General features: G+C 34.7%; 1 long non-coding RNA gene across 1 annotated transcript in view; it reads right to left on the bottom strand.

Moving 5' to 3' along the window:
• Positions 1–968: 968 nt before the first annotated feature.
• Positions 969–13,527, bottom strand: part of LOC129007696 (uncharacterized) — a 67,386-nt gene continuing 54,827 nt past the window's right edge. Inside the window, exons 3-4 of the long non-coding RNA XR_010127625.1 lie at positions 4,199–4,349; positions 969–1,105 (exon numbers count right to left, since the gene is read on the bottom strand). This is a non-coding gene — a long non-coding RNA (uncharacterized LOC129007696). The remainder of the gene's footprint in view (positions 1,106–4,198; positions 4,350–13,527) is intronic.

Here is a 13,527-nt window from a genome sequence, read left to right as displayed (position 1 = left end):
CTGGAAGCTTTACTTTAAACTCTATTATTAAAATTAATTTCATTTTATAATTTACAACATTTTCAAAATGAGCTAAAAAATGTGCAACTAATATCTGAACTCATGGTGATATACAACTTTGGCATGCAATTTGTTTTACTTCACACAGCAGGAAAAGATTTCTCTCTGAGTGTCCCAAGACACATGCAGTCCCAGAACCTGGAAGATGTTATGGACTGTGAATTTGCATTCTGGGTGGGTCCCTGGTTAGAGTCAATTGGGACCCTATTTTAGGACTATTACCTTACAGTGTTTCTTCTTGTGTCCCCTACTGTCATAATATGGCTGAGACAAATGCAAAGCAGTGGTTTCCCCTTTTTACTCCTATTTTTTTGAAGGTTGGTAAATTGTAAGGTGATTTTCACATTGAGTAAGAGCTAGCAATGCTTACTGAATGTCCCTTATATTAAAGATTAAGTTTTGTTTTGCAGAAGCCAAAGCCTAGTTTTTAAAACTGACAGTGGTGTTTTAGAGATGAGAAAGCTGTGTTAAAGATAGCTCTGTAGGTTATTGGCTTATTAGACATATATATGTCCTGTAATTATAAAACCAAATTCATAATGCATCTTTCTGATACAACAATGGAGCATAGATATCAATATGAAGTTTGGAGTCTGACCAGGAAAATTTATCTTTAGAAGTGGCAGGATTATTTCGTCCTGGTTATCTATGGTGCTACCTAATCACAACCAAAGCTCTTCAATCCAGAAATTTCTTGAATTCTCATTCAATACATATGATAATATAAGGCCAATCAATATGTTACAATTTGATGTTATAGCAAGACTCTACAGCTCTTTGAATTTGTAATTGTTCATTCTTCTATGTACTAGAAATTAGAAATGTTGCACTTAAGCAGGATTACAACTCTATAAAGACAAACATTTTGAAAAGGAAAATAAAGTTTTATTACTCTAATATATATACTACAAGAAAGACACAGGATGACAACTTTTCCAGAGAAAAAGAATGAAAACAGCCTTTCCAATGAAATAGACCGACTTCTAATCCCAGTTTCCTCACTTGGTATCTATAAGACCTTGGTTATTGTCTCTGATGCTCTCATCTGTAAAATGGATTAATAAATAAGACTGTTAGGGGACTGTTCAAAGAATCAGAAATTACTCAGAAGTTTCTTAGAAGCAATGTGTGATTTAGAGAATTACAGCTATTTACATGAGATAAAATAAAGCTTTAGTTGAATTTGCATTTTGAAACAAAATTTAATCGGTAAGCATACTGTCTCTGGACATATACGTATGTATACAAATAATTACAGACTGTTTGGATTGCATGTGATTTATATGTCATCCAGCTCAAACCTCTACTTAAGGCAAAATCTGATATACAACTTTCTTAAAATAAATTCATTCAGCTTTGCTTGAACCTTTCCAATGACCAAACTTCAAAAGGCTGCATTTGTTTTCAAGGAAGGGATATTGGTGAATTAAGAGCATCTGAGACCTAGTGGAGTTTCTATGGTTTCATCATTTTTCTCCTTCTTTGGGTGATGTTGAAGTCACTTTTTATGCATGACTTGCCTAGTTGCCTTCTAGTAGACTTGCTAATCAGTCCTGCTCTGAACTCCCAGAACCAATCACAATAGGGATGCAGGTTGGATATCACAGTTCAAGAAAATTATTAGTTCTCTCTCTTTCTTCAAACTTATTCTTTAAAAAAGAAACATAAAACCAAAAGGGGCACTAGCATTTTGTGAGACCCCTTCATACTTTTGGTACATGTAAAGTTTCATTAACTACAATTTGTCGGTTTGTCTTAATGGGGTCTTTACTTAAATATCTGATCATTGCTAGGAGCAGAGAGTCAGAAGAGTAATTTGAGATTCCTCATTCTCACAGTGCTTGGTATTCCTGATGCAATTCCTATTAATTCTACCTCCTTGAAAACAAAACTATAAAACTCTCCAGGCACAATTTGTAACAGAATGTAGTTAAACCTGCACCATAAACTTATTCTTTATGTCAGTGTAACTTACTCACATTGTCTCCATTTATTTCAGTCTTAAGGCTATTAAAATCTAAATGATGATTCAAATGCTTGTTTTGGTTTACTTCATTATTCAATTATGTTTTTAAAGATGAAGATGGTTATATTATCTCCAAATGAAATTAACACATTAAATAAGGAATACAATATTAAATATGTAAAGTTTTGGCATTACGGCAAGGTCAAATGTGGTATTTTTTAACTCTATTGATTCACATTTATGACCCAAATGAGGTTAATGCTTATGTACAGGGTACAATTAAATCAAGGTTAGACAAGAAGTCTTCTCCAATACAAGATAGAGAACCAACAAATTGCACAGTATTGTTAAAATTTGCATTAGTGTTCATTCTTAATGATACATTATCTACTTTTCCTAAATGTTAACACAGTCTTTACCCCATTATTGAGTCTAATTTTCTAAACTATTTATATTGATAATGTGATACTTGTTTCAGTAATACTTAGCTGTGACTATGTAATGATTCACTTATTAAAACAGAAAAATTTTCTTCTATAGTACGTTAAAATCAAATATGTAAAAAATAATTTTCCTGAGAAAACTTTCAAATTTTCCTCTTACAGGTAGGAAGGCATAATTCTGTTTCAGAATACACTCTCACATTAAAGTTCTCAATTCTTAAATTATTTAAATAAATACAGTTTAATACTGCTACCATTTGCTTTAAAAAAGAATTAAACTGTTTAGAGTTATCACATAGTTCAATTGATTTATATCTTGAGAAGAATATGTATCATACTATTTCTAAGTTAAAATGGAGTGCAAAAACATATCAAGTAGGGTAATTTGGAAACTGTGTCATAGTGAACTAAGGGGTTTATGTTGTCTGCTATTTGGTACATTAAGAAACAATGTTTCCGATTGTTTTCCCATAATTTTGAGGCATAACTATAAATATTACACAACTGAACTTAATGTTTTAATGAATAAGAGTAGTTGATTTTCCTGAATCTATATTTTGTGTTACAATGAGATAAGCATACTGAAGTGAGTTAATCTAATTACACATACACTGACCTCATTTGTAAAAAACAGCCATGAAAACATACAACACCCATTGAACAAATTTGTTATTGTTTCCAAATTCTGGTTTTTCTGGACAGATATGTGTTAGGAGAACTGCTATGATGCATGGTGCATGCAACTGCTTATCTTAGTCTCAGCTCTCACATGAAAACTATTACACAAATTCTATCATTATCAGAATGACTTTGTATGCCAATTCAAACACCAGCTGAATAATTTTGCTACACATTATTGAAATGGTAAGGAGCATTTCCTTCAAGCTATCCCTTTTTAAACTCTCTATACTCTCAGAAAACTCAACTGCCTCTGTACAAATGATTCCCTAATCTGCATAGCCATGTTAATCTCCGTGAGCTTGAGGTCTGTTGCTTGGCTATTGCCACTTTGATGTCTACTGCCAAACCAAATTTGATTTATTAGAAACATAAAATAGCAATTCTATGAAATGCTTGCCTTGCCTCCATTTCCTCCCACTTTCTCTTTCATTTTAGAGTCAATGTAATTCTCCTAATACCAGGTTCAAAAGTAACCACTGCTTTTCTGTATTTTCTAAAATCCACTTAGTCCATAAGCGTAGTCAAAGCTTCCTCTCAAATGTGTCATTTCCTCTCCATTTCCATTGCCACATTCATAAGCAAGGTCTTCACTAACTCCCAAGTAAGCATAAATGTTAAGTTCCATGGGAAATTCCAAATCTTACTTTTAAAAATTAGATCCTATTCGTGTTCAAATTCTCACTTGGTCTAAAAATCTTAATCTTAAACTTTTAAACTGAAGTATATGATGAATGGTCCTTCAAAATCACATTTAGCTCAAATGGAAAAAAGAGTCAAGCAAATAAACACAAATTAACAATTTTTCCAAAGACAATATTAATTGATCTTTCTAACTGTTTTGTTTTTTATTAAAATGTCAAAGATGCCAAACACTGGGGAGAAAAGTAGAATATGGAAGTTAGGTGACAAGGTATTATCAATTTCAATTCTTTCTGGAGTGTATAGTAAGAATGAAAGAAAGAAAGGAGGAAGGAAGTTAGCGATAACTGACTTTTTGAAGTGTTTATATATGTTATACATAATATTAAAACATATGCAACATATGTACCATATAGTATTGCAATGGTCTCATAATTGGCCTTTCTTTCTGTTGTTACTTCCTCCAATCTACTTGAACATGAATTTGTGATGAATCTTCCAAAACAATGGCCCATATACATCATTCTCTTGCTCAGAGTCCTTCATTGCTTCCTCATTGCCTGCAAAATGGAATGCACAAGCCTTGATTTGGAATTTATGACTCTCCTAAACCTACCCTTAAGCCACCATTCCAATTTATCTAAGCTCTTTGCTGGGGACCTGTTGCTGATCAAGTTTTGTTTTTGAAAATTACAATTCTCTTGGCCTTATCTTTATCCTGAAACAAGGAACCCCAATGACAGGGCAACTCATTTAAAAATACAAAAGACATAGAAGAATAGACAATGGCTAAACATCTCCTATGCTACCTACATCCCTTGAGGAAACCAGGGAAGTCTGTTGGATTTATTTTCTATGTATGGACATTCTTCCAGATTTATACTACGTAAAAATAATAAACACATATATCTCTGTTGCATCTCCTATATTTACACAAAGGATAGTGCACTATATACCCCTTGCTTTTTCCCTTGGAGATTGTTCCTTGTGGGTACTTAAACAGCTTCCTTATACTTTACTTCTTTTCTGTAATAATTAAAGAGCATGCCATTTTACCACAATTTGTTTCTCTAATTCCAAATTTGCACTGGTTCCATTTAGACTGTTTACAATATTTTATAATTACAAATAATAATATGCAATAATATTTTATAATTACAAATAATGCTTCATTGAATAACTTGTCATATGTCATTTTCATATGTGCAACTATACCTATGGGATAAATTACGAGAAGTCAAGTTGCTGGGTCAAAGGGTATGCTGCATTACTAATTTTAAACATATGCCAAATATATAATTTATACTTTCACCAATAATGTATGAAAGTATGTGCTTTCTTATACCTTTGCCAACATAGTAACTTATCAACTATTTTATCTTGATTAAGCTGGTAAGAAAAAATGATAGCTGGTTATGGTTTCCTCAACACGTTTCTGTGGTTGAGACTGAACATCTTCCTTATGTATAAAAACCATTTATATTTTGTTTTCTGTGAACATAAATATGTCTTTTGGCCATTGTTCTATTAATCTAATTACCTTTTACTGAGTTATGGAAATTCTTAACATATCAGAAAATGTATTTATGATTTAAAAAAATGCCAATATTTACTGAGTTTATCTTTTGACTTTGCTCATAGTGGGTTTTTTTTCTATTTTGAAATTGTTTTCAATTTAATTTAATTTAAAAATCTTTTAAGAATTCTAAGTTTTTGTCATACTTATAAAGGACTTCTTCATTCGAATAATTTTCTGAATTCTCTTAGTTTTTTTATAGTTTAATTTTAACATGAACCTCCCAAGACTGGGAGTACCACTTTTAAAGCTTACTTAGGACCTAATTTCTAGGGCCGGAGTTTTGGAGATGCTTCTACCAACATAATAACATTATATTTGGAACCTGGAAACAAAGTATTTTTCTATCTATTCAACACTCCCTTTAAACACATCCCTATAGACATCTAGGCCCCTACAGAGTGCCTCCTGACCTCTTGTCCCTTCAGTCCTGAGGTACATAATCATTTACTACCCTTTCTTCATTACTGTTGTCTCATGATCTCATCCCTTTCAGCACAGCTCTAACCTGCTGCCAACCTTTCGGTATTTTCTGCAAGCCTAATCACTATGGCCCCTAAAACAAATTCTTTTTTAATATTTGAACATTTTATCCTCTTCATCTTAATTGAATCATTTGTTTTCCTTAAGATTCCTACTTCCTTCCCAACCGAATCATGTCAGGGCCATTCACTCCTAAAGAAGTGAAAAGTCTACATGCCCTTCTTCTCCACTAGTACTTCTAGACTCATTCCATAGATAGCTGGTCCAACTACTCTCTTCTTTTGAGTCCACTCCCTTCTGTTGTAAGAATCCTTCCTCATCACCATGTCACCTTCTACTGACATCTCTGGCTCATTCCCACATTTTCTCAAGAACATTAGCACCTAATTCAAATTCAGCCTAATTCAAATCAGCCTCCATTAAAAGTCTTGGTTCTAGAACTAGACTGTGAGGATTAAATCATGGCTTCTCCATTAGTGTCATATACTTCAGTAAGTAACCCAGTGTCTTTGTGCTTTAGTTATTTCATGTACAAAATGAGATTAGTACTAGTACCTACCTCCTAAACTTCTTAGTGTTGTTATGAAGATTAAATAAGATGTTATATAAAAAGTTCTTAAAATAATGTAGAGGGTACTCAATAATGTAGACGGTACTCAATGGACATTAATTATTATTATTATTATTATTTCCACTTTCCCCAAGCCTTCAATGCCTTTTTAATTACCAAATTCGCCATTCTTGTTTCCTCTATAGCACTTGATGAAATTAAGCATTTCTCACCTTCACACATTTCTCCTCTTTTTAATAGCTATTATCTTGGCTTGGGAAGACTGTATTCTTTAAGTTCTCTCCTACTCTTTCACCAGTCCTTCTTTATCTCCTTCACTGTGCTTTCCCCCTTCCCTGTGTCCTAACCACAGATATTCTGTTTCTGCTATTCTCCCTTCCATCTCAGTGTATGTTGAAACTTTTCTGTGTCACGTGAATTTTACTTCATCCTAACTATTATAAAAGAACAAGAAAAATACCACTTTAAAGGATTCTGAATGCAAAGAAAATACTGAGATAGCTTTACTAGTTTATAGTGGCAGGTACCTAGGCCTGACGAGTATTTTTGACATGTAAACAGGCACACCGAGCACCTTTATCAAAATCTAGGCATCTCATTGGGTATATTGCAGGAAACATACATCTTCATAAAGGTTAAAGTAATGGCCATAGGAGTGGTAGTGGTGCTAATGGTATAATATTGATTTTCCTGTGATATCAGGACTCTTATTTTCTGACCTATAGTTCTATTACTCTCCAAATAGGTGAAATACTTTTTAATTGATTTTTATGCCATGCAATCCTAGTTGTGACTGGATTCCTGATGCCTTCCATTTTCTTGGTTAAAGTAACAGACGGTAACCGTAGTAACCATAGTTACACACCTGGCTCTAGATTTGATTCTACAGTTTCTGGATCTCTTTTCTTTCTCTGACATTCGGTAAACAGTTACCCTGACTCTTTGCCTATGTTTGGCCTCTGATGCCTACCTGAGAATATGTATGGGTTCTCTTTTGCCTTTCCCTCCCATCTTCACATTTCATTCTTACTGCTGGTTTCTTCATTCATTTAACTTGTTATGGAGTGACATGACCAGATATGCGTAATTTTTAAAAATTCAAAATATTTTCCAGATGAATGAGTTAAAAGCATAAAACTAGTTAAATAAAAGCACAATTTAGGAAATACTGAACTGAAAATAAAACACTAAAAGATTTTAGTAAAGAATTCTTTTTGAATGTTGCAAATAGAGAATTGAAACAATAAGTTAAACTGGTCATATTAGATATTAAAAAACATACTTACAGAAGAGTAGCAAATATACAATTTGGATATGTTCTTGGCATTCATACATCAGCTAGTAAGATTAAAAACTATGTTGAGTAATTAGCCACATAGGAGACCTCGGTGTTACTTACACAAATGACACCTAGGTTATCCAAAACCCTGATAAATAACACCAGGGATTTATTTGCAGTGCTAGATTTGTGTTTCATGCTACCTTAAAGAACCTTTCTGCACTGAAACCACATCAACTTCAAAACATGTATCCAACAGTGCTTCTAGGATGGTAAGAGAGGTTGTTAAAAATGTGTTAAGCCTCTTACAGTGCAATATTATTGCTTTAAGGGCATAGTAAACATCAATTCCACCTAAAAAAAACTACTCCTGTGATGACATTGATGTGAATTCAAAAAGCTTTTAAGATTTTCTTAGACTGATTCCATGCTTGAAGGCAAAACTGTCCACTAACCATTATTAGAATAATGCCTAAATAAATTGATCCCTTGTGATTCATCTGTACGATAGTATCATTGTCAAAGAGTTAAAAGTATCAGTTATTCTCACCACCATATACTAAGGAGAATTGTTATTCATTCCTTATTGGATTAGCACAATATTCACATAGATAAGGGGCTAAAGATACATCTTTGGCATTTCTGGTTTCCTTTTGTGGTCCAATCAAGTCTTTAGTAGGGTAAAGACTTACTTAGGCTTTGAAGGGTAACTGAGTAATGACTGTGTCTGTATTCCATGAGGTCAGGGTGCTTGCCTCATTTGCCCACCTCTATACCATCAGTGTGTAACACAATACTTGGCGCATAAACAGAACTCAATGAATAATTGTTGAATGAGTAAATGAATGAAAGATCCTACAGCCAACCACATGACTTAACTGAAAAAATGCTTGATGCAGCATCTTGCTTATACTTCAGGCAATAAATTTTCAAGGTTTAAACAATTATAACTTAGAACCAAATAGGGGCAAAAAGAGGTAAGGTTATATTTTTTTCAAAGTCTCTGCCTTCTTTCCCCTCTAACTCTTACTAATTTTTCAGGTCTCTCTACTGTGTCCTTCTCTCTAGGAATCCTTCTCTGACCTTTTCACCAACCCAGGCTGAGTCCATCTGCTATATACCTCATGGTGTATACAAGAATACCAAATCAGTTTGGTACTATTTGAAAAGAGGAGTGAGAGAGTAACACAACCTGAGGCTGGAAAAGTTGAAGGACTCACAAAGGGCCTTGTCTAATGCTACGGGGCTTAAAAAACATCCTGTGGATGATATAAAGCCATTGAAAAGATTCTGCCAGCAGTGGCAATATCGTATTTTAATTCAAAATGAATCATTTTGAGAAATGGTAATAGAGGGTAGGGTGGCAAGATTGGATAAACAGATTATTTTGACAGTCTAGATAAGAGATAATGAGAACAGAGGTGAGAGAGAAATCAGATTAAATAACCATTTAGGGGGTAAAATCAGAAGGAATGTACAGCGGTGAGAAGAGAGATCAGATTAAATAACTATTTAGGGAATAAAATCAAAAGAACTTGATAATGGTTTAGATATAGGGAAGAGAGAAGGATAAGTTTCATTTACTAATTCAAGAATTTATTGACTACCTCCTGTATTCTAATTTACTGTGCTAGGTAGAAAAGATAGGATGTTGAACACGCTCTATCCTGTTCTCAAGAGATCACCATCTAGTTGAAGAGATTACGGTGCAGAGTTGAGCAAAGGAGTGAGGTCTTGATGACTTCTAAGTTCCTAGCTCAAGCCACTGAATTGATGAAAGTGCCAATAACTAGGAAAGAAAATACAGGAGGAGCAAGTAGGAAAACAAGATATGACACATTAAGAAATCAGCTCTAACGTGTCTTAGTTATTTGGCCTGGTATAACAAAATATTGTAAACAAAGTAGTTTATAAACAACGGGAACTTATTTCTCACAGTTCTGGAGGCTGAGAAGTCCAAGATCAAGGCACCAGCAGGGATTTGGTGTCTGGTGAGGGCCTACTTTCTCACAACACCTTTTTACTGTGTCCTCACATGGTGGAAGAGGCAAGGCAACTCTCTGGGGCTTCTTTTCTAAGAGAACTAATCTCATTCATAAGGCTCTGTCCTCATGATCTAATCACTTCCCAAAGGGACTACCTCCTAATATCATCGCATCAGTGATTAGGTTTCAATATATGTATTTTGGGGGCATGCAAACATTGAGACCATAGCACAAGGCAACATATAAACAACATGTAATATAACACAAACTACAATGATATAATTTAGTTGCTTTAAAATTAGGGTTTAGGGCCAGGCACAGTGGCTCACGCCTGTAATCCGGCACTTTGGGAGGCTGAAGCGGGTGGATCACCTGAGGTCAGGAGTTTGAAACCAGCCTGGCCAACATGGTGAAACCCTGTCTCTACTAAAAATACAAAATTAGTTGGGCATGGTGGTGCATGCCTGTAATCCCAACTACTCAGGAGGCTGAGGCAGGGGAATGGCTTGAACTTGGGAGGCAGAGGTTGCAGTGAGCTAAGATCATGCCATTGCACCCCAGCCTGGGCAAAAAGGGTGAAACTCTGACTCAAAAAAAAAAAATTAGTGTTTAGGATTAAGTGATCTCCTTAGACTAAGCTTCTATTATTCTGTGATTCTAAATTGCTCTTTTAAAGAGGAATTTTTTACTCTTTAAAAGGTCTCCTTTAATTTCTTAGAGTAATTTCTAGGAAGGTTAAGTATTTAAATTCACTCCCTCTAGTGAATTGAAAATGCAACTTGCCTTGCTAATTTTAGAGTCCCACAAATATTTTCAGAAATTCAGCTCTCCCTTAGCTATGGCTAAATATAATTGTTGAAGGAGTACAGAACAAGGAGGTGATTAAAATGGAATGCATTGAACATGACAGAAGGAATGAAATGTGAGAACAAGTTCAGAAACTAAAAGAAAAATAGAATGGCTAGGAACCAAGAGCTCATCATGTTGGACAACAACAAATGATGACGTGGGATGGCCTTGAGGCAGCTTAGTGACAAGAGGACTCAGTGTAGACTGCGAAATTCAAAGTGGATTTAATATGAAAGAAGGCATTTCTGCAGACTTTGCAAAAGAATGAGCTAAATATGATGTTTGAAGACCTTATCATGGCCCTTATATAGAGGATGAGGTAGAATTAGGAAGAATGGAGGTAGGGACACTAATGTTGTGACACAGGCAATTGGATGGCAGAATTGTGATATGACTGGAGAGTGCAGCAGGAACAGGTTCAGTAACTCAACCCATCCAGTAAATATCATCTCAAAAAATGGGTAAAAATGAATTAACTTGTTACAGAAGTATGCTTACACTTGACAGGGCTCCTATGAGATTATTTGGAAAATGCCACTCTTGAGAGATGCTCTTCCCCAAAGAACGTATAGCAAAATCTTGGGATGTTGAAATTATCATAACTCCTTCAGAGATCTCAGCCCTAGGAAGCAGCATACTTGCAGAAGGAAGGACAAGTGATAAATCTTAGATCTGAAAGTATGGTGAGAGTATAAAAGACTTAGTAAGATAATCCAGAATGATGTCACATTAACTGAAGTATTGAGAAATAATCCAGAAAGTATGACTACATTATTGACGCAGAGATATTTACTACATCAAGAAATTCCAAGTTTTCTTGATTACTAACAGAGGAAATGGGAACAAAAAACATTAAACATGCCCTGTCAATGATAATGTACTTCCACGGCAAAATGTTAAGACATTGAAGTTTATGAGGTTAAGTCAAGCCAAGTCACTCATTTAATTCAGCCAAGCTTCTTGAAAAAAATGGGGATCTGGACATGGCATTTTAGAAAAATGAATAATGCCATCCTGAAAATGATTTTGGTGCTCCATGTTAGAATTACTGTAGTCTGAAAAAAAAAAAGCCTTCCTTTAAAAAATGTCAACACTTTCTTAATGGTGCAGAAGAAAATCTAAATGATTTATAAGGTATCTACATGGATTCTGGTCAGCTTTTTTGGAGCAAGAGCAAATAAAGCCATGTTGACATTAGCTGTGTTGTTAATACGCAAACAAGGCAAAAGTGAAACAGTTCTGCTGGCCTTAACCCAGATGGATTCTGTGTTGGCAAAATTTATAAAGTGCATAACAGACAGCAAGATAAAAAATGTTTTCTATATTTTCTAAAGCAGTAATATGATCATACAAAATGTGTTTTACCAAGAAGTAGAAAAAATACCTGCTTCATGTGTATGTTTATATTAATTTTACTTAATATACAAAGTGTGACATGCAACTCTCTTAAAATGAAAGGACTGTAAGTAACTAAATAAATTTAAGATATGAGACATAGGAGAATACTCTGTGGACAAGCTGTGGACAAGCATGTATTATCACCATTATCACCCTGCTGAGTTTCTGGTGTTATATTAAAAAGTTTAGGCATATATAATTATCTCAAAATTCCTTAATGATGATGTAACAAATTTATTACATAAACCACCATATAAAATATAACAACTGTAAGCACACATTTGTAGAAGAGTTTTATCAGACTGTGCTGGGGGCTAAAGCAGTGGTTCCTAAATGGGTGGTCGGACTGTATAGTCATGTGGGAAACTTTTTCTAAGTCCAGATAACTTGGCGCTGGCTCAGATTCAGTAGGTCTGGAGTGACCTACTGTAGGCCTGTAAATCTATGTTTTTAAAAAAATTCCTAGTTCATTTTTATGTCCACTCATGTCTGGGAGTCACAGGACTAGGTGATAGAACGGGTAAATCAATGAAGGCTTATTAGAAGAGGTGTGCCTTGAGAAGTGGTTCACTCACACAGTATTCTATCGAGCACTCTTTACTGAATAGTAACTATGTGCCAGGTACTAGGAATATAAAACTAAAAGTAAACCAACATTAGCGTAATGTGATAATTCAAGTGAAAGTATACAGAAGATGCCCAGGAAGCTCATTAGAGGAATATTTACATCAAGTAGGATGTTTGGAATCTTTTCTTGGAGGAAGTAAAGCTACAGTTAGAGCTTGAATAACAGAGAAGAGAAAGGGCTTTAAAAAAAAAAAGAGAGAGAAAATCCTTGTCTGTAATCCCAGTACTTTGGGAGGCCGAGGCGAGTGGATCACAAAGTCAGGAGTTCAAGACCAGCCTGGCCAACGTGGTGAAACTCCGTCTGTACTAAAAATACAAAAATTAGCTGGGCATGGTGGAAGATGCCTGTAATCCCAGCTACTCAGGAGGCTGAGGCAGAGAATTGCTTGAACCCCATAGGCAGAGGTTGCAGGGAGCCGAGATTGCGCCACTGCACTCCAGCCTGGGTGACAGAGTGAGACTCCATCTCAAAAAAAAAAAAAAAAAAGAAAAAAAAAAAGAAAATCAATACAACGGCAAGAGGGAAGACAAGAAAAGTGAATAGAAAGCTTACAGGCAAAAACATTTCTTGAAATTAAGTTTCTGGATATTCAGAAGTAAAATATACAATATACAAATGACTTAACAATTTTTCAGGTACATTTCCCAAATAAAATCACATCTATTTTCATAATGTAGTTCCCATAATATGGTAATTGACACCACAATATGGTAATTGACTTTTGTCTTTCTTATTTTGTAGGAATTATAGGAATGAAAAAAATATAGCATCAAGATCTGAATCCTAGTTTTACCATTTACTAACTATATGTCTTCAAGAAAAACACTAACCTCTCTACGACTCAATTTCTCTTATAAAATGGACTTACTATTACTTCATAAGTTTTTACTGATACACAATATTTGCACATTTTTACAGTGTACATATGACACTTTGCTACATGCACAGAATGTGCAAGTCATGGTATTT

This window comes from Pongo pygmaeus, chromosome 9, assembly GCF_028885625.2.
Source record: "Pongo pygmaeus isolate AG05252 chromosome 9, NHGRI_mPonPyg2-v2.0_pri, whole genome shotgun sequence".
Classification (NCBI taxonomy): domain Eukaryota; kingdom Metazoa; phylum Chordata; class Mammalia; order Primates; family Hominidae; genus Pongo; species Pongo pygmaeus.
This window is presented reverse-complemented; position numbering and strand designations above follow the sequence as displayed.